The sequence below is a fragment of the Gracilinanus agilis genome, chromosome 2 (assembly GCF_016433145.1).
Source record: "Gracilinanus agilis isolate LMUSP501 chromosome 2, AgileGrace, whole genome shotgun sequence".
Lineage (NCBI taxonomy): Eukaryota > Metazoa > Chordata > Mammalia > Didelphimorphia > Didelphidae > Gracilinanus > Gracilinanus agilis.
Genome location: NC_058131.1, coordinates 381,825,986 through 381,850,870, shown reverse-complemented (window position 1 = coordinate 381,850,870; position 24,885 = coordinate 381,825,986). Strand labels below are relative to the sequence as shown.

General features: G+C 37.1%; 1 protein-coding gene and 1 pseudogene across 1 annotated transcript in view; one reads left to right on the top strand and one right to left on the bottom strand.

Moving 5' to 3' along the window:
• EBF1 (EBF transcription factor 1) overlaps positions 1–24,885 on the bottom strand; it is a 467,727-nt gene that overhangs the window by 253,171 nt on the left and 189,671 nt on the right. The gene's annotated exons all lie outside the window — the stretch shown is intronic.
• On the top strand, positions 467–868 carry LOC123237505 (annotated as a pseudogene).

Below are 24,885 nucleotides of genomic sequence, written 5' to 3'. Positions count from 1 at the left end.
TTGAACCTTTATTATTATGAACATTCCAAATATGTGGTGCTAGCATTATAGCCAAAAGACTTTGGATGGTACAATGGTGAATTCTTGCTAGCTGCTTTCAATTAGCCCCATCCTTGAGTCCAGCCATGGACCAGGCCAGGAGAAATAGCCCAGCATTTTGTTTACTATTGTGTATAAGATTGAATGCATTTGTTCTCAGGAGGGCAGAATTTCACTGCAGGTTCTTGTTGGTCTGTATCTACACCTAATATAATGGCAATCAGCTTGATAAAGAATTTCTCATTGGTGAGTCAATTGTGCAGACTGTGTATTGAATCTGGGCTATAACTAAATGGAGGTAGGTAGATCAATCGAGTGCTAGGCTTGAAGTCAAGAAGACTTGAGTTTAAATCTACCTCTGATACTTCCCATCAGTGTAACCCCCAGGAAGTCACTTTAAACTCTCCCAGTCGGGTCCAATCCCAATATGGCCGCCACCATGAAGGCAGCTGCAGAAGATGTCAACGTCACTTTTGAGGACCAACAAAAGATTAACAAATTTGCACGGAATACTAGTAGAATCACAGAACTGAAGGAAGAAATAGAAGTTAAAAAGAAACAGCTTTAAAATTTAGAGGATGAATGTGATGATATATTGATGATGGATGAAGATTCATTAATGATTCCCTATCAAATTGGTGATGTTTTTATTAGTCACTCTCAAGATGAAACCCAAGAAATGCTGGAAGAAGATAAGAAAAATTTGCAAGATGAAATTGAAGCATTAGAATCCAGAGTTGAATCGATCCAACGAGTGCTAGCTGATTTGAAAGTTCAGTTATATGCAAAATTTGGGAGCAACATAAACATTGAAGCGGATGACAGTTAAAAGTTTCTAAATATAAATTTTTATTTGTTTAATAAACTTGAATATTGGTAAAAAAAACTCTCCCAGTTACAACTTCCTCATGTACAAAGTGAAGGAGTTGAACTCAGTGACCTCTAAAGCCCCTTCTAGCCCTAAATCTATTAGGCTCAATCTTACTTAAAGGAAAGATAATTGGGTAACTTACTTCAAAACTGACAAACAATCCAGGACAACTTCAACTTCATGGGTCTAATTCTTATTTTCCACAAAGATGGTACCCTGCTTGATGGCAGGAACTATATCAAGATACTTCCTGGGAGGTCTGCCTCTTCCTCAACCCCAAAGCCTAGTGTAGCATGTGACACAAAGCAGGTATTCAATCTGGGCTTAATGAGTTGAAATGAACGAATTTAAAATTCCAGATGCAGCTTACATACAAGAGAATATACACATTCTTTTAGTGAATTGGTACATGTTTAGTGGATTTTTAAAAGGATTTTATGGAACACATTTACTTATCACTACCAGTGTCCTCTATAATAGTTATTTTTCAATGAAAATGCAAAAATTTTAATAGCATTTGCTGATTATAAGCCAGAGTTCAATGTGCTTAATATCTTATCAAAAACCATTCCATACAAGTAAATAATGGTAAGCTAATCAGGCTTCCTGGTGCTATTAGATGAATTGTCAAATCAATGCAATTTATTAATATTAATTAATAAGAACAGAAACAGTTCTCCCCAAAATTAGTTCCTAGATAATTAATATATTATGACAGCAATTAATGCTGACAATATAAAAAATAACTAATGCTCAGATGTGAAACCAACCAAAAGAGGCATAATATTCATCTGAGTTGACATTAGGTCTTTTGTTCTCACTGAATTTACAAGGTATAATCTGTATTACAATGGATGCCTCATACCACTCTACTACAATGAACCAAATGATTGGCAATCTGGTGGAGCTCTGGGTCTGGCAGAATAACATATCTCCCACAAGGAGAATTCTAAAAGAGAAGTACTGACATTTTGCTCTTTTTTTTTTCAAATCAACTAAGTCTTAAAAGAAGAGGAAGTCAGAAACAAACCAAATGAAAAACAAAACTAGGATATACAATGGAATTGAGGTATATTCACACATACACACACACACACACACACACACACACACACACACAGACAGACACACAAAAATTTGATAGGTCCTAATCTGGCTACTGATGAGCAATACATTCATCTCAAACGTATGGACATGTAAACTTTATGATTTCACATGGACTCCTCTCTTTCTTTGCCTATAACACATGTTGCCTGTGTACTTGGTAATTATTTCACATGCAGAACACTGCCATACGTGCATTGAAAACCTCTCTTTGGGCATATACATGGTTCATCTCAAGCATGTAGAAAGTATGCATATGTGTACGCACATATAAAATTCAACTCTGAGTACATACATATGCATGTTATATACCTATACACATAAAAGCTCTGTCTCTGTGCGTATGCACTGTATTTTTGTTCAGGATCATTTAAGAAAAGCCTACATGCTGCGCATCATATGGATAGAAATACAAAAAATGTTACATGTACATTTTTTGTTTGTCCCCATTGCCATGTACACAGCAGGACCTTAATAAATGCTGGTTGACTTAAATCTGTGCACATGCAATGTGTATCTCCGTATGTGGCAGTGTATTCACAAATGTATAATCTAAGCATGTTACTTTGTCCTGTGGATGCCAAGAAATTATTGTAATTTTTATCTACAAAAACAAACTCCCAGCCAAATAAATGCTCATCTCTTTCCCCACCTCATCGAGCTCCTCTGCAAATGAGTCTCCTATTAACTCCAGCTACAAGGTTCGCATTTCTTCAGGCTTTTTCAATGCCTTTAAATTAACCACTCTGGGTCTTAGAACAGGAAACAGCCATGCCAGGACTCATCCAGTATTCAGATCAGGTGTGCATTGTTACTTCCATCCTGGATGAGCCCAACTTCGTTTAAATATGGCTAAGAGGCCTCAAGAAATGCAGATTTATAACCAAAGATATGCGTTTGCACCTCCAAACACAAATTATGTTAATGAGGTATTCCAGCTGGAGCCTGGGAGGTACAGTGTGTTTATTCTCAGGGAGCCTCAATGATTGGCAGCCAACTCACACTGAGAACCCAAACTGGTTGGTTCTTCAGGAGAAATGCAAAGCACACGCCTCTCTTCCCCCTTAAGTAAAAGCTGCCCCCACAGTACCTGTCCAGCAGAGACCATAGCCAAGCTGTTGCTTCTGCCATGCATCAATGCCACTTTGTTCAGACTGACTGGCTTTCTCTGCAGTGACCCCTCCTGCCGCCGTCTGTATTATTTAAAGGAGATTTATGGTTGGGTGTCTCATGTTGTGAAACATGAGCTGTGACCCCCAGGCTGCGTAGCCAACGGGAAGAAACATTAATATTATGCCACACGGGAAAGGAAGCTCGTTGGGAATGGCAAACAGAAGAGTAACCTGAAATGTGAGATGTGTATATGTGTGTTGTAAATTGCACCAAATGCTTGAAATCCTGCCTTAACTGATGAAATTCAAAAATACTCAGAAGAAAGGGTGTTTATAGAAAAAAAATAATATATTTCAAGTTAAAAAGCAACGTATGTAATAGACATATGTAAAAGAAAACTAACTAGAGAGCCAGATGTCGTGGCTGAATATTGAAGAAGATAGAATAATATTATGACCATCACTACCATTTGTGGCCATGCATACTAAATTAAGAATAATCAAAACTCATCCTTCAGGGTATACTCCAATCATGGGTAGGGGTCAACAAGAATTCACCCCTTTCCTTCACAGTCCTATCCAATATATTCTGCTTTGGTTTTTATCTTTGAAAAAATCAGGTAAAAAGAAAAGGCCCTATGCTGGAAGGAGAATTTCAGAATAATAGGATCATACTTCTTAAAGTAGGACTTCAGAGACCAGTTAGCCCAAAACCCTCAGTTAAGAGATGAGGAAACAAAGGAACAATGGCATAAAGTGATTTGCCTAAGTTTACATGGGTACAATAAGAGGTGGGATTTGAACCCAGGTCCTCTGACTCCAAAACCACTGAATCACATTGCCTCATATAAAGTTATTAATGTGATCAAGTGTATAAAGAAAGAATTTCCAAACTGGAGGCATTTGAAACGAAAAGGAATCATTATCCAAATTGAACTCAAGGCTAAAAGTCCTGTGGTATAATATAAGGGGAAGAGAAAAAAATAAATTCTTGATAATATAAAAAAGAAATTTTATAAAAAAAATAATGTAAGCTCCTTGAAAACAGGGAGCTTGGGTTTTGTCAGTTCCTGGAGCTGGGTGACCTGAGTTCAAGTTAATGTTCCATTATGATCAGTGTGATGTTAGGCATATGACTTAACCTCTCATCTGTACAATGAAGGGGTTGGACTCCATGGACTTTCAAGACCCTATCAGTTCTAAATATATTATCCTCTGATTGTTGACTGTACATTTTACCAATAAAGCGGTTAATAAATGTTTGTTAAATTGAATCAGATTGAATGTGTTCTATTACCAGATCCAACACTGGCCTTGAATAAATCATTTCACTTCTAGGTTTCTTTGTTCCTATCTGCAAAATGGAAACAAATAGCCACTGATAGAGATCCCTTACTAGGAAAGGTTTAGCCTAAAGAGTAAAGGAAATAACTTCGACACATACTTGAAGCTCCATAAATGAAATGAGTAAATCAGAATCAAGTATAATGATGATTAGAGAAATGCCCAGTACAAGTTAGCTTATTTTCCACAAAAGTATAACCTTCTGTCAATATTTCTCTTTAAAAAACACATGTTTAATTTCCATTAATGGTACTTAGAATGTTCATGGAACTATACCAGAATAAAAAAGAAAACACACACCATTAAATCCTAAATACACCTCCTGCTTAGACAAGGTCTCAAGGAGACCTGTGAGCTTCAATTACCTTGGTGAAATTAGATCCTAGAGTAAAGAAACAGTATGTTTAATCTCTGAAGCAGAGATGATTTTTTAAAACCATATATTTTATTTAGATATGATTTCCTTTTCTCAATAAAAAATTTATTGATGTGTGCTCTCTGACTAATCTCAGCAATACCTGGTAATTTTCCCTCATCTTTAAATATTTCGCAGAACAAATGGTCTTGAGTTTCTGAGTTTCAGTCCCTGTTTACAATTTTCTAGGCCAATTCCTTGAAAATTGCCACAGATCCTGCATTTTGCCAGGAAAAAAAAAGGCTTGGAATTCAAGGATCAGAAGTTTTTTGCAAAGTTTCATTAGTAAAGTCCAGAGTGAACTTTGTGATCTGAAAAATTACATTAATGTGTGTCCACAAATTTGAGGACAATGCCCTGGTGAATTCTATAGGACAAAGGCACAGCAAATTGGCCTCTGTTAGCTCTCATTTTTAAATTCATTGAGAAAAAAATATGTTATAAAACACAACTAGTTTCCTAGAAGACATAGGGTTTGAAGGTAGGGGGGAAAAAAGACTGGAGAATACATATCCCAGAGCCTTTTAGATTTAATAGTGGTCTGTATGTGAAAGATGGAATGACCACTGTGTCATACAGTTCTCACCTCCCTATCTGCTTAAACCTGTGAAAGTCTCTCCTCCCAACCTCACTCTAGCAATAGAAGTCAAAGTAGCTCATTTTGTACATTTTCTCACCCAACTTGGCCAACCACTGAGCCTGTGAATATTTACCAACTTCCTCCTTAGTGCTCCATTCTCCACATACACCCAACTTAGAAACTGAAATAAAATTATTAAGAAGTTTAGTGATTAGATCGAGTGATAATATCATCCCATCATTATCCGAGTTATTTATTCTATTCCGACTTCGTATAAATTGTTTCTGTTTCAATAATACTTAACAAATATACGCATATGAAAACAGAAGTAATAACCAATTCTTCAGACTGCCAAAGTCCTCAGAACCCAACCCTAAAATGAGTAAGCTATAGCCTAATTAAGCTAGCATTTTGCCTGCACATTCTATTTGGCAATGAAGAGCATTCAAAAAATAACTTACATATTTGTTTAAATAGCACCTGCTTTTAATTTAATGCCAACCTCTGGGAAAATTTAGTCACCACAATGCATGTAATATGTATCCCATTGGTGCATAGTCCAATATCTGAGTTCTTTTGTCCAGAATTCAAGTGCAGACAAGATGTCTTCAGTTACCCCCCCCAAAATTTCTGAAACGTCATTAAAACAATCCAAAGTCCAAAGAGGTGAAAAATTTTTCCTATTTTAAGTGAGAGAGGCCTGAAGAGAAAAAGAGGCCAAACTGGGGTTCTATAGGACAGAGAGATTCAGTTCCTGCCTGCTTGCTTTAAAGAACAGATGTCCATTGTTTACACACCCAGAAGTCTCACCACTGGTTCATTTACCAGAATTTTAGCTCCTGTTAAGAAATCGAAATAGGCTGTTGGTTTGTCTCTCAGAGTATAAATTCAAATGATAAAGGAAGTTCACTGAATTACCACACAGATTAGGACTACATTATATCTTGGTTTTAATTGTTCTTTAATTGTTTCTTATTTGTGTCTTATATAGAGGCAGCTGATGATGATACAGTGGATAGAGCACTGGAATTAGATTTGGGAAGACATGAATTCAAGTTCAGTCCCAGATATTTCCTAGCTAAGTCACTAGGCAAGTCACTTAACTTCCTTGTGCCTCAGTTTCCTCATCTGTAAAGTGAGGATTATTAAAGTACTACTTCCCAGAGTTATTCTGAGAATAAAATGAGATGTTATTCATTAAACTTTTTGCAAAATTTAAAATGTTATATCAATATTACTTATGATAATGCAGGGTAGCTAGGTGGGGCAGCAGAAAGACCACTGGTACTAGAGTCAGAAGGACCTGAATTCAAATTTGACTTCAGACACCAGCTGTGTGATCTCAGCCAAGTCACTTAACCCTATTTGCTTTGGTTTCTTCATCTATAAAAAAAAAATGAGCTGCAGAAGGATATAGCAAACCACTCCAGTATCTTTGCCAAGAAAATCCCAAAAAGGGGTCGCAAAGAGTAACCACTACTGGAAAATGGTGCAACTTAATAAATAATGTTATTGTTTTCCAACCTAATATAGAAGCTTCTTAAAAGAAGGAAATATTCCTTATTCCTTTTTATTTTGTATTTTCCACAACCTCTAGCCAGGGCCAGCCACACAGATTGGATTCTATCAATTCACTCATTGATTGATATATCGGTTAATTGTATAGCTATCACAGACACTAAGAATATCAGAAAATCTTGGGTACCTTAGCCCAGCACTTTCCAAAGGAAGCTATACCTACTCCCTTACTCTCAGTCTCCTTCTCTGCACACTTTCTGATACAATCAATATTCGCTCTTCTCTGTTAAAGAATTTATCATTAGAGATATTCTATATCAGGATATAATCTACAAAGTATCAATACAACAAAAATCTTGGGCAATTATTCTGCACCACTGAGTAACATTTTGCAACTTAGCATTTCCCTCTAAAAAGAACTACAGAAGGCAGCTGGGTGGCTGAGTGGATTGAGAACCAGGTCTAGAGACAGGAGGTCCTGGGTTCAAATCTAACCTCAGACACTTCCTAGCTGTGTGACCCTGAACAAGTCACTTGACCCCCATTACCTAGCCTTTACTTTACATAGTATTGATTCTAAGACAGAAGGTAAAGGTTTAAAAATAATTAAATAAATAAAGATAAGAAGAACTACAGAGCGAAGATTTTCTAAAAATGCCTATGTTAGAGTGCTTCCCTTTAATCAGCTGTTGCATTCTTTTATACTTTCACTATTTCGTGTCAGTAATCAGGATATAATTAAATAAAATATTTGCACTGAAAATTAACTCTGACCAGAAAGAGGATGAAGACTACAGCTTTTATACTTTAAAGGCTAGAGGAAAGAAAGAGAATGATGACAGGCTAGAGTGGACTTCCTTCATTCAACTTAGTACACTCCAGTAACTTTAATGATTTCTTAGAATCTCTCCATCAAAGTCTTCTGAAACATTGCCAGTAGGTTTCTCTTTGCATCGTTCACATTCCTTCTATTTGGAATAACTGTCTCAGCAAGGAGGTAGGTGAGCCCTTGGGTGGTCACACTGAGGTTCTTTGGGGCATCATGTAAACAACTGAAGCAAATAGCGCTTGATAATTTCACTGATTTCCTTAACAGCTTCCCAGGATGGAGAGGTAGAGGTGAATAGGACTGGGGGACAAAGGAAAGGCTCAATCTGGACGTATCAAAGAAATAGGCATTCATCCTCTGTATCACACGCACTTTGTGAACACTCGGTGCCTATTCAGAATTCAAGTTCATGTACGCTTTTCAATCAATAACATATGGCTAAAAAAGCATTTGCACTACACAAACAGACTGAAATAAATATGCTCAGCAAGTAAAATATCTGTATGTAAAACAACAAAGCTTTTAGTTTAACTGCAGAAAATGAAAAACAAACCTACTTAAAACTCGGCTAAATGAGCAATGAGTTCCTCAGTGTGAGTTTTTGGAGATGAATGAGTTGGCAGATGTTTTATTCAAATCATTAAGACCAGATAGCAATCATTTCTGAGTATTTGAGGCAAAACTCGCCAGTAACTACTTGATGCAGTGCTGACCCACAACAGTTTTCTCCACCAAGAGTGACGCAATGAATCCTGGGATGGAGGAACTGTTTAAAAGCCAAGTGGCCCCCTCCACACAAGCTTGTCACCCTTTATCCTACATGCCTTTTCTGCAGATTCATGATCTTGGATTATGTAGGCGGTGGGGGTGGCTCTAAATATACTTTTCTGTTACCAGAGACCTGGTTTGGGGAAGGTGCTTATTAATATCATGGTGATATGATTTTTAATGATCTCTGAGCACAGCCTATATGGGTGTGAATAATGGCACTGTCTCATTGCATGCGTAGTTTGTGCTTTTGTCTCCGACAGGTTCATTTTTCACTGGAGGGGAAAGGTTCATGCCGCACGAGGGGGGTAACCAGTTGATGTTACAAGGCTGACGATTAGCCCCCTTGCTGTTCCACATGTCACAGGGAAGGACTCCAGCCGGCAACCTTAATGCCTACTTCAGCATCTTGAAGAAATTAATGAACACAGCTTCGATGGCAAAACATTTCAATCAACCCCTACCAGCTGTGCCTACATTAAAAAAAAAAAAAACCAGGTTTATCAAAAAGTTTCTTCGAAGGATACCTATCATGGGGGTGGGAGACGTGGGGAGGTATGCACGTGGGGAAAAAGAGTACGAGGAAGAAAGGTAGGCAAACGCCAGTGGTGAGTGCCAAAAGATGTGCTCTGGCCCCTGTGTTTGTTGAACAAATTAAGCACGTTCTGGTTTTTCACCTGCTGAAGTAGCAGCAGTGCATATGGCCCAGAAGTTAAAAATAAGGAAATATGCATACATTACCATACTTAATGGACGACCCTCTCCATTTAATATGCAAATTTCCTGAAATATTACTGAATGCCGTCTGTTCTAAATGAATAAATTTGAATTGCAATTAGAATAATCCTTTATAATTAATGAAAACTGTCAATTTTAGTTCATAAGTAATTTGATTAACAGGATGATGGGACACTTATCAAGTTCACTGGACTGCTAGGGTATGAGAAAACTGACAGTGAAAATGGGGCGGGCCAAGCACTCAGGCACCACTGAGTATTATCCTAAATTATTGATAACACAAGCTAATGAACTTCAGAAAGTGAACTCTGGATACCTCATTTAAAGGGACAGCATCAGAAAGCAGTGGGCATCCCCTGGACGATAGCCTTCTCAAAGAGTCTTGGCTGTCATTATCTGCTCATGAGAAAATAAATCTTTTCTTTTTTTTTTTTTTAAAGCTGGGGCAATGGAAAACATTGACTTAAAGTACAAATTTACAGTTTCCAGCTGTTGCTAAAACAAAAAGCAACAATAGTCAGAAAATAAATGTAAGAAGAGACAATGCAAAAAACATGTGGAATGAAGTTTATTATAATGCATCCCAGACATTCTATATGGCATCAGTAGAAGGGACAGTCTCAGTTTTCCCCTCTTTGTTTCTCCTGGCCTTTTCCTAAGATGGTCCAGTAGCAATATCTCCAAATGTGTTTTCACTGACAAACAAGAGATACTTAATTTAGTTTAATGGGGTATTTATAGGAGGCAATAAAAAAAAAAACTCTCCTAGAGTCTCACTGATCCTAAGGACATGGACAGGCCCCTGAGGAGATCAAGCCTGGAACCCCCTTTGTGTGAGTTTGAGGGGGGAGGGTGGAAGAAAGAATGTCAATGTTCCATTTCTAGGAGAGAGGGAGACATCAAGAGCAGAGAGAAAATAGTACAGATTTGTTTTTGCATTTTACATCAGCTGATTACAAAATTCATTGCAACACTGAAGGAACTTTCACACCCATTCAGGCACCACGAAGTAAATTAACTGACAGAATAGTTTGCTCAATTGATGCTATTTGCCCAGAAGCCTGTCTCTCCAGCCCATACACATTTGTAATCCTTGATGAGTAAGTGAAGACCTTTAACTATACAAGATGTCCCCAGGTTTGGGCCATGCTAGCTGAACAGAACAGACCCCAAGTAAAGTTCTGTTATTATTCCCTCCTATGTTTCCACTCACTCTTGAAATGTACATCAATGTGCCTCAAAGCCACACATCTATTCTAAAGGCCCACTTCCCACTTTCTAAAAATCTGGAAAAGGACATATAATCTACAGCTGGAAAGCACCTCAGAAGTGATCCAACCCAATTTCACAAATAAGAATAAGAAATGAAATGGCTTACACAGCTAGTAAGTAGAGAATTGTGATTTCAACCTGGGTTGTCTAACTCCCAATCCAATGTTTATTCTATTACACCAGGCTTCTTTTCTCACTAAAGAGGTTATTTTGAGGTTTGCCTAGTTTGGTTTGTGGGTTTTTTAAAGCTGCATTAGGGGAAAAAAGAAGGGTTAAATGGATTGGAATGTTGCTTGAAGCAGATAGGACAATGATAATAGACTACAGTTTAAAGGCAGAACTGTTCAACTCCTAAGTTTGCTTCTGATTTCTCTGCCAAGGAGAATGATCTTCAGGCTATAAAGAAAAGAACAAAAATGGCTAATAGAGAGTTGATACCTGAAATAAGTAGGGAGATAGCAAGAGAGAACCTAGCTGCCCTTGATGAGGTCAAGTTACCAAGCTCAGATGAACTATATACCAGAGAACTGAAAGAACTGACTGATGTGGTTGCTGAGCCACTGCCAATGGTCTCTGAAAGATGGTGGTGAATGGGAAAGGTGCCACAGGATTGAAGAATGGTGAATGCTCTGTTTTTTAAAGAGAGGGAGAAGGAAAGAGACACTACAATACGTAGATCTGTAATCTTTAATGACTGGCAGAATTCTAGATGGTATTAATAAATTGGTGATGATGAAAACCTAGCAAAGGAAATGGTGATCAGAAAGGGCCAGTATGACTTCATCAAGAACAAGTCATGCCAGTCTATTTTCTTTCACCCAGAGATCTTGGTGCTAGACATGCTAGACATAGACTCCAAAGAGGTCAAAGATAAAAATACTCCGCATATACCAAAATATTTATAGCAGCACTTTTTGTGATAGAAAATATCTGTAACATCCATGATCTTCAGTGGGGTTAAGGCTGCCTCACAGAAAACAAAGAAATTCATCAATTGGGCTTTGGTATGATTCCACAAACTGTAGTACATGAATATAAAAAATATTATAAGCATAGACAAGTATGAAGAATTCAAAAAAAGTATGTAAAGATTTTTATGAATTTAAGAAATATTCAGAAGCAGCAGAATAACATGTGGAATGATTATTACAATGTGAAAAGGGGGAAAAACATACATTGTCCAATTATGATGACCAAACTTAGCCCTAAAAAAAAAAAAAGTGAGCAAATGCCCTACCCTCATCTTTTTGTATTGGTAAGAGAGACTACTGAATATTGCCTATATTATCAAGCACAGGTAAAGTGTTGGTTGATTTTGTTGAACTGGTTTTCTTTCCTCATTCTCTTTTTCTTATTCTTCATTTTTTTAATCAATAACAAAAAAAAGTCAGATTATCTCATTTTATTTTTTACGTTACTAAACAATTAGATTAGAAGAACATTGTAATAGTTTACCTTGATGTTAGCAACATTCTCAATATCTCTGTTATTCTTGTAGAAAAGATGAAGATATTTTAGTTAGATCATACCCCACTTAGATAGATTTCAATCTGGCTGAATGACTGGCAACTAAGAGCTGTCATTAACAATTCTATATTAACCTGGATGAAAATCTAACCCAGAAACTTGTGGTGCTGTTTATTAAATTTTTATCCATACCTTAGATGAAGGCAGAGATGGCATGCTACTCAAATTTTCAGAGGACAAAAAGACATAAAAGATAGAAAACTACATGTTGGAGTCAGCATCTAAGAAGATCTCAACCACCTAGAAATTTGAAACAAATTCGTTAAGCTGAAATTCAATAGGAACAAATGTAAAGCCTTATACTTGGATCTTAAAAGTCAGCTGCAAAAGCACAGATGAGTGAAGTGTGCTTAGGCAGGAGTTCCTCTGAAAAAATCTGGGGTTTTGGTGGATTGCAAGTTCAATACAAGTCAACAAGGTGATGTGTATTGGCCAAGAAAACAAATGTAATCTTTGGCTGCATTAGAGAGAGGGCTGAGTAAGCTAAGGTCTCACTGTACTCTGCCTTGGACTGAGTCCTGTGTCCAGCATGGGGTGCCACATTTTAAGAAGGCCATTAATAAACTGCAGAAACCTCCAGAAGAAGGTGACAAGTATGTTAAAGGGCATCAAGATCATGCCATATAAGACTTGGTTGAAGATATTGGGAGTGTTAACTTGAAGAAGAGATGGTGCAGAGAGGGGCATGACATATTTCTTCAAATTCAAATCAAAAGGCTGTCACACTTTAGAGGCATGAGAATCTAACTAAAATATCTTCATCTTTTCTACAAGAATAACAGAGATATATTGAGAATGTTACTAAGGTCTAGGTAAACTATCTACAATGTTCTTCTAATCTAATTGTTTAGTAATATTGTCAAAAATAAAATGAGATAATGATCTATGATCCTAGGTTTATGATTCTACTTTAAGGAAAACAAGCAATCTAGCATGGCCATCTCACTTAAAGCAGTGATGCTGGAAGAGAATTGACTAACCTTTCATTTCATAAGGGATATATTCACTGGGCCTGTCCAGGCATACATCAGACTTAAGGACCTTTTATCTAATCCTGTTTTCTCTTAGTTCCATCATAATCTTATCTGTCTAGTTCAGGAACTGGTTTTAGAAAATTACCCACTAATGTCAAGGAGACCTGATGTCCTTCAATTATGCTGAAAGCCAGGCATGACCCAGCCAAAGCCAGAGGTGAAACTGTTAAGTTTCTAGAGAGCCAATTTTCTATTCTTTTATTGCCCAAAGCTATCAGCCCCAACTCAGTTGTCCTATCTATGTCCATTTCTCTCCATTGTTCGCTGTCCATTCAACCCAACCCAACACTATCCAGTCAATTTCCTATCTGCTTTAAACCAGAGAGAAGTAATGAGGACTGAAATTAGGAATCACATCCATCTACTAGAAGACCAAGAATGCTACCAAAACTTCTAATTGTAGGTATAGACCTCCCTAATCTGCAAAATTGAAACTGTGTACAGATACTAATTCACATTCTGGAATATCTTCCTAGTATTGGAGCCCTTTTGCCCTTGTCATAGAACATTAGGTTCTCAAATGATGTAATCAAGAGGATACAACCATTAGGATGATAGAAATTCAAGTCAAATTCCACCCACAGTTTGGAATATTCCAAGATGAAACATCATCTCTTTTATTCTAAATCTTCTAACTCTAAATGAAATTCAGAAGAAATAGACACTCATATTTAGGAGTCCAGAGATAAACTCTTGTTGTACTCCAACACCTAGGAATAGTGTTCTTTATTTAATCTCTCCGACAACCTCCAGACTATTTACAGAAATCACAGAGAGAATCATGAATGGATATTTCTATTGCAAGGATCTATTCTGGGATTTTACAAATAATAGCCAGGTCTTTAAGATAAGCTGCACTAAAGTCCTACTCTAATGATTCAGTGGTAGTGACTCCGGGATCAGAGTTGGCACCAAGGGGGACACAAGTTCTCACATGTTTAGCCATTCTGAAAAGGGGTTCAGTGACAAACTGCATATCTGGACCAACCTACCTAAATTTGGAGAGCTTCATCACCAGAAGGTAAGTCGTGGCTATTCCTAGAGGCATTGGGATTTCAGTCTACACTGGTAGAAAGAAAATCCAAAATCATGGCTCCTTGAAGAAAGTGTTTTCCAAATGTTTAATGAGAGGGTGGAGGGTGTTTTTGAAAAAAAAATGCTCCAACATCACCGATACAGAAGTCCATGAGCAAAAATCCTATGCTCATGTGATTTTATTAGCATAAACATATTCTATATTATAAGCAGTTATTATCTCTACCATTAAGATCTATGAACTCACCAACCCCAAAGATCTCAAAAAATATCCAAATCTCTCTCTGTATTCCTGGTTCAATTCCATTCCCTATAATTTTTGTAGTCCTTTCTAAAGTTCCAGCAAAGGATTTACAGCTGCCAGACCTTCCTAAACATACATTCAGTAAATAGGAAAAGATTGCTGTTTTAAATATAAGCTAACCTTAATCCCATTTTATAACTAGGTATATTTAATTATATTATATTTTCCAGTGCTTTTCAATTACATTTTTACTCCCTTACTCTGTGCCACCAAGCCCATCAAGTCTTCTCCACTTCATTCTTTAAGCCTAGCCAGTCAGGTTTCTCTCTGAAGTCATTGTTTCTTGTCGCTTACTGAGCATGTAGACAATAAACATTTGTATTTGTCCTCCAACTTGCACCCCAAATCTCCTTCCAACTTCCTTTGTTTGCCCACAAAGACTCTTGAAATCCATATGTTAAAATGTTTAATTGCCAAAATGCAGCATGTGTTGGTTTTTTTTGTTTTGTTTTGTTTTGTTTTAGTATAGAGGAAGGTTAATTTTCCTTGAACTCCGTCAGGTTCTAACTCCTTACATTGTCTATGTCCCAACTGCCCAATCCCAGCCCTGGGAGATTTGCAATAAAAGCTGTTAGTTATTTGACACTCAATAAAAGAAACAAACAAGAAACTGATGATGTTCTTAGTTATTAAGCTCCCTATTAGACCAAAATAAAATTAAACAGCTGGTGGCCCTCTGTCTGCACAAAACAAAATTAATATTAAAAACCCTCTTTGAGTCACTTGGTCTTTTGTATACACGCTCCAACCTTCAACCTCCCTATTTCTTTCCATAAGTATTCTCTCCTCCTTGCTCCAAGGAGCTCTTCCTAAGCCTAAAGATACTTTAAAGATCCTCTCTGACTTTTCTTCACTGCTGGTGGCTATTTGCATATTTCTATCACAAAGTTTAGGGAAGAGTTCTTCCATGCTATATGGAATTTTAAAACATATACTATCAGTTTGGGGCATTTTGACCAGGAAGAAAGAGGCAAAAGAGAAGCGTAAAATAGTTAAGCAATGACCAAAAAAATCCTACCATAATGCATTTCTTTCAAAATGGACTTTGATCATGTACAGAACACTTAACTGGAAACTTAACTTTTTCACTGCACCAGAGAAATTGGGCAAAGCAAGAGAGTTAAGCAAAAGGGGTTTCATTAGCAATTCTTGGTTGTTTACATAACTTCCCTGTTCTTTTATAGGATCTTCACCTACTACTAGTCTACTTGGTGAGAGTCAATTCAATATCTTTTCAGTGGTGAGATCAACCAATCCTTGTTGTTAATACCCTAAAATGTTTGTGGATATCGACCATTTCGTAACATATTTGAGTATCACTTTAATATTGTCATCAAATTCTACACCATAAGACTGCCTGAAAGGTAAACATCCCTTATGATTAAGGTCCCTTTAGTACTGCACTAATTAAACCCCTTTGAATGGGATCCAAGGCTGACTCTGCTTCTGAAACCAAATTACTCTCTACAGTGTACCTAGTGGCATTATCACTGGTGCTTTGCAAGGCATCATATCGAAATTAGTATAAAATTCTGCATACTAAGAGCATACTATCTTGGGAAAAGTCAGCCCAGATACAAGTAAACATAAAGAGTAGCACTTCCACACTTAAGGTGAGGGGGAAGAGGATTTGTGCATGAATGAATAGAAAGGAAATAACTGTATTTAAACAAAAATGTCCCAAATCACAGATGATGGTAGTGAGGTTGTTCATATAACTTCATATGGAAATCTCACCAATATCTCCTCTTTCCTGGTGAGTCACTTTCAAATAGTTTCTAAAATTTCATCTGGAATATTATAAAGGAACATAATTTTTTTTGGCAATTCAGCTCTAGAGTCAGGCTCCATATGTTTACCACTTGCTGGTCCTAGAAAGATGTGAAGACACCCTTCTATTCTTTCCTGGGTGGTCACCTCCCAGAGAGTAAAAAATAAATCCCCTTTCATTAGAAGCTAAAGTTTATGAAGACGTATAATGCAATTAAGATGAAATAAATGAGTTCAAGTAATAGTAACAGTTTTGCAGAGAGAAAAATACAATTTCCCATGTAAAAGAACCACATCTAAAGTGCTAGAAGGAGAAATATTAGAGAAGAGGTCCTTAGGTGTAATGAACTTTGGTGCTTAATTGATTGAAGAGTATACCAAAAAGAGGACTAAAATGAGGGTCAGACTACATTTGAGAATCATCTCTTGTACTCACTAGCTACATGACAATTTGTAAATGGTTTCATTTCTCTAAGCCTTGGTTTACCCCATCTGCAAAATGGAGATAATGATACTTCCAATATCAAAAGCACAGAATTGTTACAAGAACCAAATGTGATAATAATGTGAAACACTATGTAATTGTAAAGTGCTTCATAAATGAGCTGTTATCAGGAAGCAAGAAAGATTGGAAACAGAGACTGAGAATTTGGATTCTCAATCTGCCAATGACTTGCTAAACAAAGCTCACTCAGAGCAGTTATTTAATCTCCTTGTGCCTGAGATTCCTCGATATGTAAAAATGAGGGGCTCAGGATAATGTGCTGGAGAATAATGAAGAAACCTAATGAAACACCCCAAATGGAAAAAGAGAAGCTTGCTTTATCCTCAGTCCTACTGAATGAATAATGAGGTTTTACCAATCACCAAAGTTGAAAAGAAACTTATTTGCACAAAGGCCTTTCTTGTTTTCTAGGATTCAAGGCCCACTGCATACAGAGATGCTGGATCTTCTCCTCCTAAGTAGTAGATGCTGCAGAGCCCTACATGGAAGCTATGAGTAAGCTAAATTATACATCTGCAAAAGAACGATGGCCCTGAATTATTCACAATATGAAAGTCCCCCAAAGAAGTGCTGGGGAAAAGTTAGCAGGGGAAAAGGTGACCTTTGAATCTTTCCTGTAATTTCCACTGAGGGCTAAGGAAAGAACTTTGGGGAGGAGAAGGAAATTAGGGGACTCACTATCTCTTTTCTCCCCATTAATTGGGGCGGGCTTCAAAATGCTAATGGAGAAACTAGGATGATGAAATAAATGGCAGAACGTGGAGCTGGATGTAAGTGATTCCCCAGTTTCTTTATTTGCAAACACTCCATCTTGGCACTGTTTGAATAATTATTATGGTGCATAATTTGCATGTTTTCACTGGAAAAATTAATGGTTTTAAAAGTGTGATTGGAAGGAGATGTGGTAAGCAGCAGACAAGGCCTTTCACCAATCAAATAAAATTATCTTGAGCATAATAGAGTTACCTAAATTTCCTTTCCTTTCCTTTTATTTTTCTTTTAGACACATCAAGGTATTTCAGTGTGTTGCAACAATAACAATCTACTTGGAGAAAGAAAAGACAATGCAGTAAAAAGAATGCAGAGATTACTTGAATCCTTGTGTTTTCATTTGCTTAAAAATCTGTGTGTTGTTAAAACAAATGTAGAAATTAGCCATATGGAAACCTAGCTTGGGTACATATCTTCATCTGTCACCACATTTGAAAAAGAACATACAACAAGATCACTGGCGTTTAGTCCTAGAGATGGAGGGGAAAGAGCCTTGTGTGAGCAAGGTAATGTGGAACATATGTATATGCTTTTGACCTCACAATATGGCAACTAATGATTGTTCTGCAAATAGACTTGGGAAAATAGATGGATGATTGTGGAGGGGGGACCCCACTGGAGATGATGAGCTCCATTTCGACTATGCTAGCCCATAAGTCTTAACTGGGCAGCTAGCACACAAATTCCACAAAGCTTACCTAAATGAAATAAAACCTACACCTTATTTTGAATTCAAATCTTAGACCCAATGCATGTAAGACAGGGCCTTAATAGCTTTCCAAACTCTCATTTGGCCTCAGTTATACAACCAGCTGACACTGAAAATAATTAATGCCCTTTAGGACTCACATCTGCTCCTATGGTTCCATGTCAAGGTTTTTAATTGGGCTATTTTGGCATTTGGAGACAATGGCAAGGTGAAATAACCTTTCTTTAATATTTTTGAGGTCAGCAGATAGTCCTGCCAAAGGTCATCCTTCAGGTTCACAAATGAGTCATTTGTATCACCTAATGCAATCTGTGACTTGCAAATTGCATCGGGATGTGTTATCCCGCATTAATTAGCCCATGTGATGAATACTGAATTCATCATTACTAGCCAGAGCTTGTACAGATATGCCAATATGTGTTTTGGTGGTTTGTGGCTGCTTATTTTGTTCCATAACTTGTCTCCTAATAGCAGGCTATGATATTTAAAACCCCGTGCCCTGAAACCTGGAGTGCTGCAGTGATGGCCCCCAGAAGATTCCATGTCAAAAAATAGAGAGAGACTAGAGAACTGAAAGCATCGCCAGACCCTATCTCTTCAGCATGTTTTTAATTCTCCTGTCTTTGAAACCAACATTACAATCCCCAGCATCCCTAACCTCTCTCCCTATCCCCTTCAGAAAAAGAAACAAAAAACCCAAACAGCAGCTTTCCCGTTTCAAATATCTTGTGCAGAAAACTGCCCTAAGTCAGGCAAGCTCTGATCCTTCAGCTGGTTGGCAGCTATTGCCTATAATGAAGGCATTATTAATTTCTGTTTCAGGGGATAGGGGATCAGGATGTGGACACTGAGAGGCTGTACCATCTGTGCAGTTGACATATATTGATTCATACCTTCTTCCCATCTGTCCTTGACACTACAGAGTATCAGAGGTCACAATCATCTCTTTGCTGGAATTCCCCCCAAAAGGAACTTTCTATCCAGTTCCCTGTCAAAGATATTTCTGGTTGTCATTGTTCACTTCTAAAGAAAACTGGTAACATGTTTTGAGTATTGTACATCTGTCACAGACCCCAGGTTGGTAGTTTGGGCCCAATTCAATAATATCATCCACAATATCAATACAGCATATTTGTTAGAGCAAATAAAACCGAGGGCTTTGAAAGAGTTCACTAGTGGAAATGTTTAGGGCTTTAAAAAAATTTTTTCAATGATATTCAGACATAAAAATGAATCTTAAAACACTCCAGGGTCTCATGAACTTCTCTGAGAATTAGTCCAGCTTTCCAGAGATTAACACATACACATTATACAAATGTGTACAATCATCAATTAAAACGTGTGCAGCAGAGCATAGAAATTAGGAATAAAATGTTTATGGAAAGCAGGAGAGGAAGCTAAAACCCTGCAGTGGAGTAAATCATTAACTACACTAGCATCTCCAAAAGGAGAGCTCCTGTCAGAAGGAATGTACTATTCTAACATGGAATTCTGAGGTTCACAAAAATATTTTCCTGTGTGACTCTCACTGGCAGAGCTTCAGGCCAGATTTTAGAGGAATAGTACTCTAAGCATCTCCATTTTTAGGGTGTTTGGGTTTGGTGGGGGGAATCTTGGGGGGTGTTTTTATTCTTGTCTGACACAATCTGCCCAGGTAAAAGTGTGCACACAAATAACTGAATTCACAGTGGACTTGTTGTGAATTCAATTGGCCACTTCCATCTGCAAAATAAGATGTAAGTGGCTAATTGCAGTCACAAGTGGATGACTGTGCCTACAATTAGCCAATTAGGTTGAATATCAGGAAAAAAAAAACTTTCTGACAGTAAAGACAATTAAAATGTGGAAGGTGCTCCCTGGGGAAACAATGAAAGTACCTCTATAGAGAGCCTTTCATAAGAAATGGAGAAACCTTTGGAAGAGCTGCTGGAGGTAACTGTTAAAAAGAGAGAGAGGGAGGGAAGGAGGGAAGAAAGAGAAATAGACCTAGAACTTTCTCTTAGCACTTAAAACCAAACATTTTCTCTGAATTGTTCCTCAGGTTCTAATACTCACTGGGGGGGGGCCTAGATAGTAATCTGTCACCCAAATAAATCTAAAATAATCCCTGCATTCCCATCTCTCATCTCTAAATTCTCCTTTTCCTACTTTCTACCTTCCATTAAAAGGATAAGCTAGACATTCTCAGGTATTCTCAGCCCAGACAGGCTTTTAAGTAGAAAGTAGAAGGCAAATCATCATTCAATTATTTTCAGGAGATATTTGACAGTTTTAAAGGAAATTTCACATGCTTTTGGGGGGGTGGGAGGAATAGGTGAGGCTCGGATCATTTTTTCCAGTTTAGATTTAAATGAGAAATCTTTTGATTACCCAATGCAGACTTTGTTAAATTTCTACAATAATGTCCAGGAAATAGCGCAGCTATTGGTGAGTAAAAAGCTATCATACACATGGTCTTTGCCCTTCCAGGTCTGTTTTAATGAAAAGGGCACAGAGTTCAAATCTCTTCTGTGCTAACGACAAACAAGCTTTGTGACTTGGGCAAGTCTCTTCACTTCTCTGAGCTTTAAGCTCTGCATTCACAAAATAAGGGAGGGGAGGAGATATCTCCCAGTTCTCTTCCAGTGCTGATATTCTATGATCTAAAATTGTTGATGTTTGAACTGACAACTAGGGTTGAGAATATCCACATCGCTCACATGAGAACACAGGTCCATTGGAACATTTTAATGATAATACACATCATAATCGGTACCTGGCTAGTACTTTAAAAGATGTGTAATGTGTCTTAGAAATACTATCCCAATTGAAACAATAAAAGTATTTTCTGCTTTTACTTCTTTGACTTCCTTTAGCTCCAAAAGCCTCCCCTACTGCCTTCATTGTGGAGCTTGGGTAGCATGCTCATTCTTACTAAGTCTCTTTCAGCCCCATTGCTTAGTGAAAATCCATTTAGCCAAGGCAGCAAATTACTTTTATTAATTTTGTCTTTGGTGAATCCAAGATTTCTTGCTCTTATTGCTCTTTGTGTACATTTGCTGACCTTCCATTCCCTGCACAATGTTCATAGACAAGGAAGCTTTGAGTTTGGTTCACATTCCTTCTCTATGACATATGAGCTTTTCAACGCATTTGTCAGCATTACAAGGCTCTAGGTTCTTCTTGGAAGTTTGCAGAAAGTTCACCACATTTCTTTCATGGTAGAGAGTATGAACCAAATCTTTCTCTCTTCTAGCCCTACCATAAATGTTCAACATCAACATTCTGACTTGTTCCCTTAAGGGAGAGGTGTGCAATGCTATGCATGAGACTAGAAGCTGAGAATCTTGGATTTTAGTCCCAACTATTTGACCTTGGACAAATCATTACTTCTCTATAAAATGGTTGGGCAAAATGATCTCCAAGATTTCTTCCAATTCTATTATCCTACTATTCTTTCTTAATTTAATGAATAACCATGTACCTTATGGGCAGTTAGATAGCGCAGTGGAAAGAACACCAGGCTTGGAAACCAAAGCATCTAAGATCAACTCCTGCCTCAGATACTTAATAGCTTTATGACTCTGGACAAGTCATCTAACCCTGTTGGCGTCAGTTTCCTCATCTGTAAAATGAGCTGCAGAAGGAAATGGCAAACCGCTCCAGTATTTTTGCCAAGAAAACCACAAATGGGGTCATGAGGAGTCAGACATGATTGAAATTACTAAATGACAATAACAAAATGTGACATATATTCAAAAACTAATAATCACTTTTTCAGGACATTATGGCAGAAAAGTAGGATTTTATCATTGGAAAAGACTAAAGATTGTCTATTTACCACACCATTTCTGAAAAATGGCAAAATGGAATTTCAGATGGTTAAAGTGATTTACCCAAGGTCACACTAAATACCTGCTCTCAGGACTAGAACCCAGAGCTCTTTCCACTGTGCCAATACCATCTACACCTAGCTCAGCTCAGCTCAGCACACCTGATGGCACCATAGGAGATGGTAATATAGTCACAGTTCAATAAATATGTTGGTAATACTTGTGCTGATATAGTCTAGGCTCAATGATCTCATTCCCCTACTGTTTGAGAGCAAAAGTAGGCAGGCTAAATAATAGACACAAATAATAAATCAAGAATTCCATTCAGTACAGTGAAAGGATTAAAGTTTAACAGAAGGCAAGATCATGAGCCCAGCAAGTTGTTGTTTGATATGTTTTGTTTATGCTTTTCTTACTATGAAGTTGCATCTCTGATTTATGGGTTATGGGCTACATTTGTAACAAAAAAATTCATTTCCATAACTTTTTTCCCTTAGAAAATGATGAAATCTAGATGGGAATATTTGTCTGAATCTCAATTGTAACATTGAGCTTAGCAGCAAATTTTTATTCAAAACTAGTTAGAAAAAAAGATGGGGCTTCTTGCTTTGTAGATAAATGTGTCTCATTGATGCTGAAATTTAATATTGTTTTTAAAACATTGATTCTGAAGTTAATGATAATTATTATATCACCATACAAATAAGGGCTATTATTATTTATTAAAACCTTCCAATCTAGAGTATTATTAGGAAAAAAAACATCCGATTTAAATTAAGTTATTGACCCACAGTGGTGAAGATGTCCAGGACTTATTGCACATTACTTGGGTAGAATATATTGTTAATAAATTGTCCGTGGAGAGTTTAGTAATTTATTAATTGTAAGTCAGTCAATATACCCGCAAACAGAGGATGTTATTACCTACAAGGATATAAGTCAAGAAGAAAGTAAGCCTCCCTTGATGATGTAAGAAAGACTGGGAAAAATAAGCAATCTCAGGCACTTGATCACTGCTTTCTAGTATCCACCATTATTCCCTGCCATTTTTTACTACTACCTTTGTGACTTTGGCCAAGTTACTTATGAGCCTCAGTTTATCCATTTACAAAATAAGGAGCTTAGTAAATAAACTCTATGTTCCCCTCTCATGTCCTAGTTCTCTGATTCCATGATTTGGGGTTCCCATAAATTAACTCAGTACAATTCACTTCCTTTTAGAATATCTTTCTGTAGCCTTTTCCACAAGGGACAAAGATTCCAGATTTCTCATCCTTGAGCAAAACTGCAATTCTCTCCTTCACATAATGGATCTATAATTTTCTATATAAAATCTATAATTTTGCAAACCTAAGTCCCCACTATTGGCCTTTTAAACAAAGGAAAGGGAAAAAATGGTTTCCAAACAAAGTCATTTTTTTCCTTCTCAGTCACAGTAGACATAGTCTATATTATGTTAAATACTACCAAGTGTGGATGTTTCTTAGAGCCAGTCACTCATGAAAAACATGGGGTAAAAAAGGAAGCTATGCTCAACCACCACATGACAACTTACAGGCCCCCACCAAGCCCTGGGAACAGAAGTCACAGGCTCCTCCCATGCTTGTGAGTTTGGCTTTCCTGTGAGCTGTTAGGGAAATGCATCTCCCCACCCCCGCCCCATTAAACACACTTGAGCCCTTTACACAAATGTCGTTTGGCAACAACTCACTGAGTTCTGTCTCTTTCTTTTTTTTTAAATATATTATTAAAAAATAAAAATAGATAGAGGGTCTATTGCTTAGCATATTCATCTTTGAAAGGCCTGCACATCTGGATGATAAAATGTAATTCTTATGGAAAAATATAATTTTTAGGCACTATGTTCCCTATCTGCAATTGCATCAAAATCACATTAATTGAGCTATAACACTGTCAGGCTCAGCAGCTGGAAAGCACATCCATACATTCTAAGGAGATGGCCATTAATTCAGATCTCTACAGCATAGCAATGAAATTGGGATGTCCGTTCCCCAACGTGATTTACTGTCTTTCAAGCTGCTTAAGTGGGAACCTCTACAAAAAGATTTAAGTTAAGTGACTCTTGTGCTGCTCCGAAACTCATTTATTATTGAATTAAGTTTTCATTTCTTTTTAAAGGGAATAAAGAAATATAGTTTTATTCAAAAAACAAGGTAAAACATTTAAAAGAAATCAGCTATTATCCAGGAAACCAATTTTTATATATATATATATATATATATATATACATTTTTTTTACAAATGATTACATTTTGCTTCTGCACAGCCAAAAAAAAAATTTAAACTCACAAATATTGCTAATCTGTGTGTAATTTGATATTTTGCATGAGGACCCATTCTAATTTTCCATATGTTAGTATTTTTTCTCATTCAAAAATTATTTCAGGAAGGGTTTAGCTGTTTAGAGAAAAGGGTTAACCTAAATAAATGTCTCTTTTGGGAAACTGCTAGAGCTGACATATGACACTGTGGGTGAAGTTGAGTCAAAGACAGGCAGGGAAATGCAAGTTATAGGTGTCATCTCTGTCTATGTGGCAGAAAAATCAAGATATGGTAGATGTATAACATCAGGAAATTTACAATATCTTATTCCCAGGATAAATTGTATGTGACAGACATATAGAGATTAATTCTATACAAGCAGAGTATACACAATTCCAATGCTTAAATTATCAGCATTTCTATCAAGTGTCAGTGATCTGAGCACCTTGAGAATTTGTTTCTTGTTCTATAGACAATCCAGATAAGAGAAGCCAGCTATGTGATCATATGTATTTTGTGTGTTTGTTTTTTGTTGTTTTTTTTTT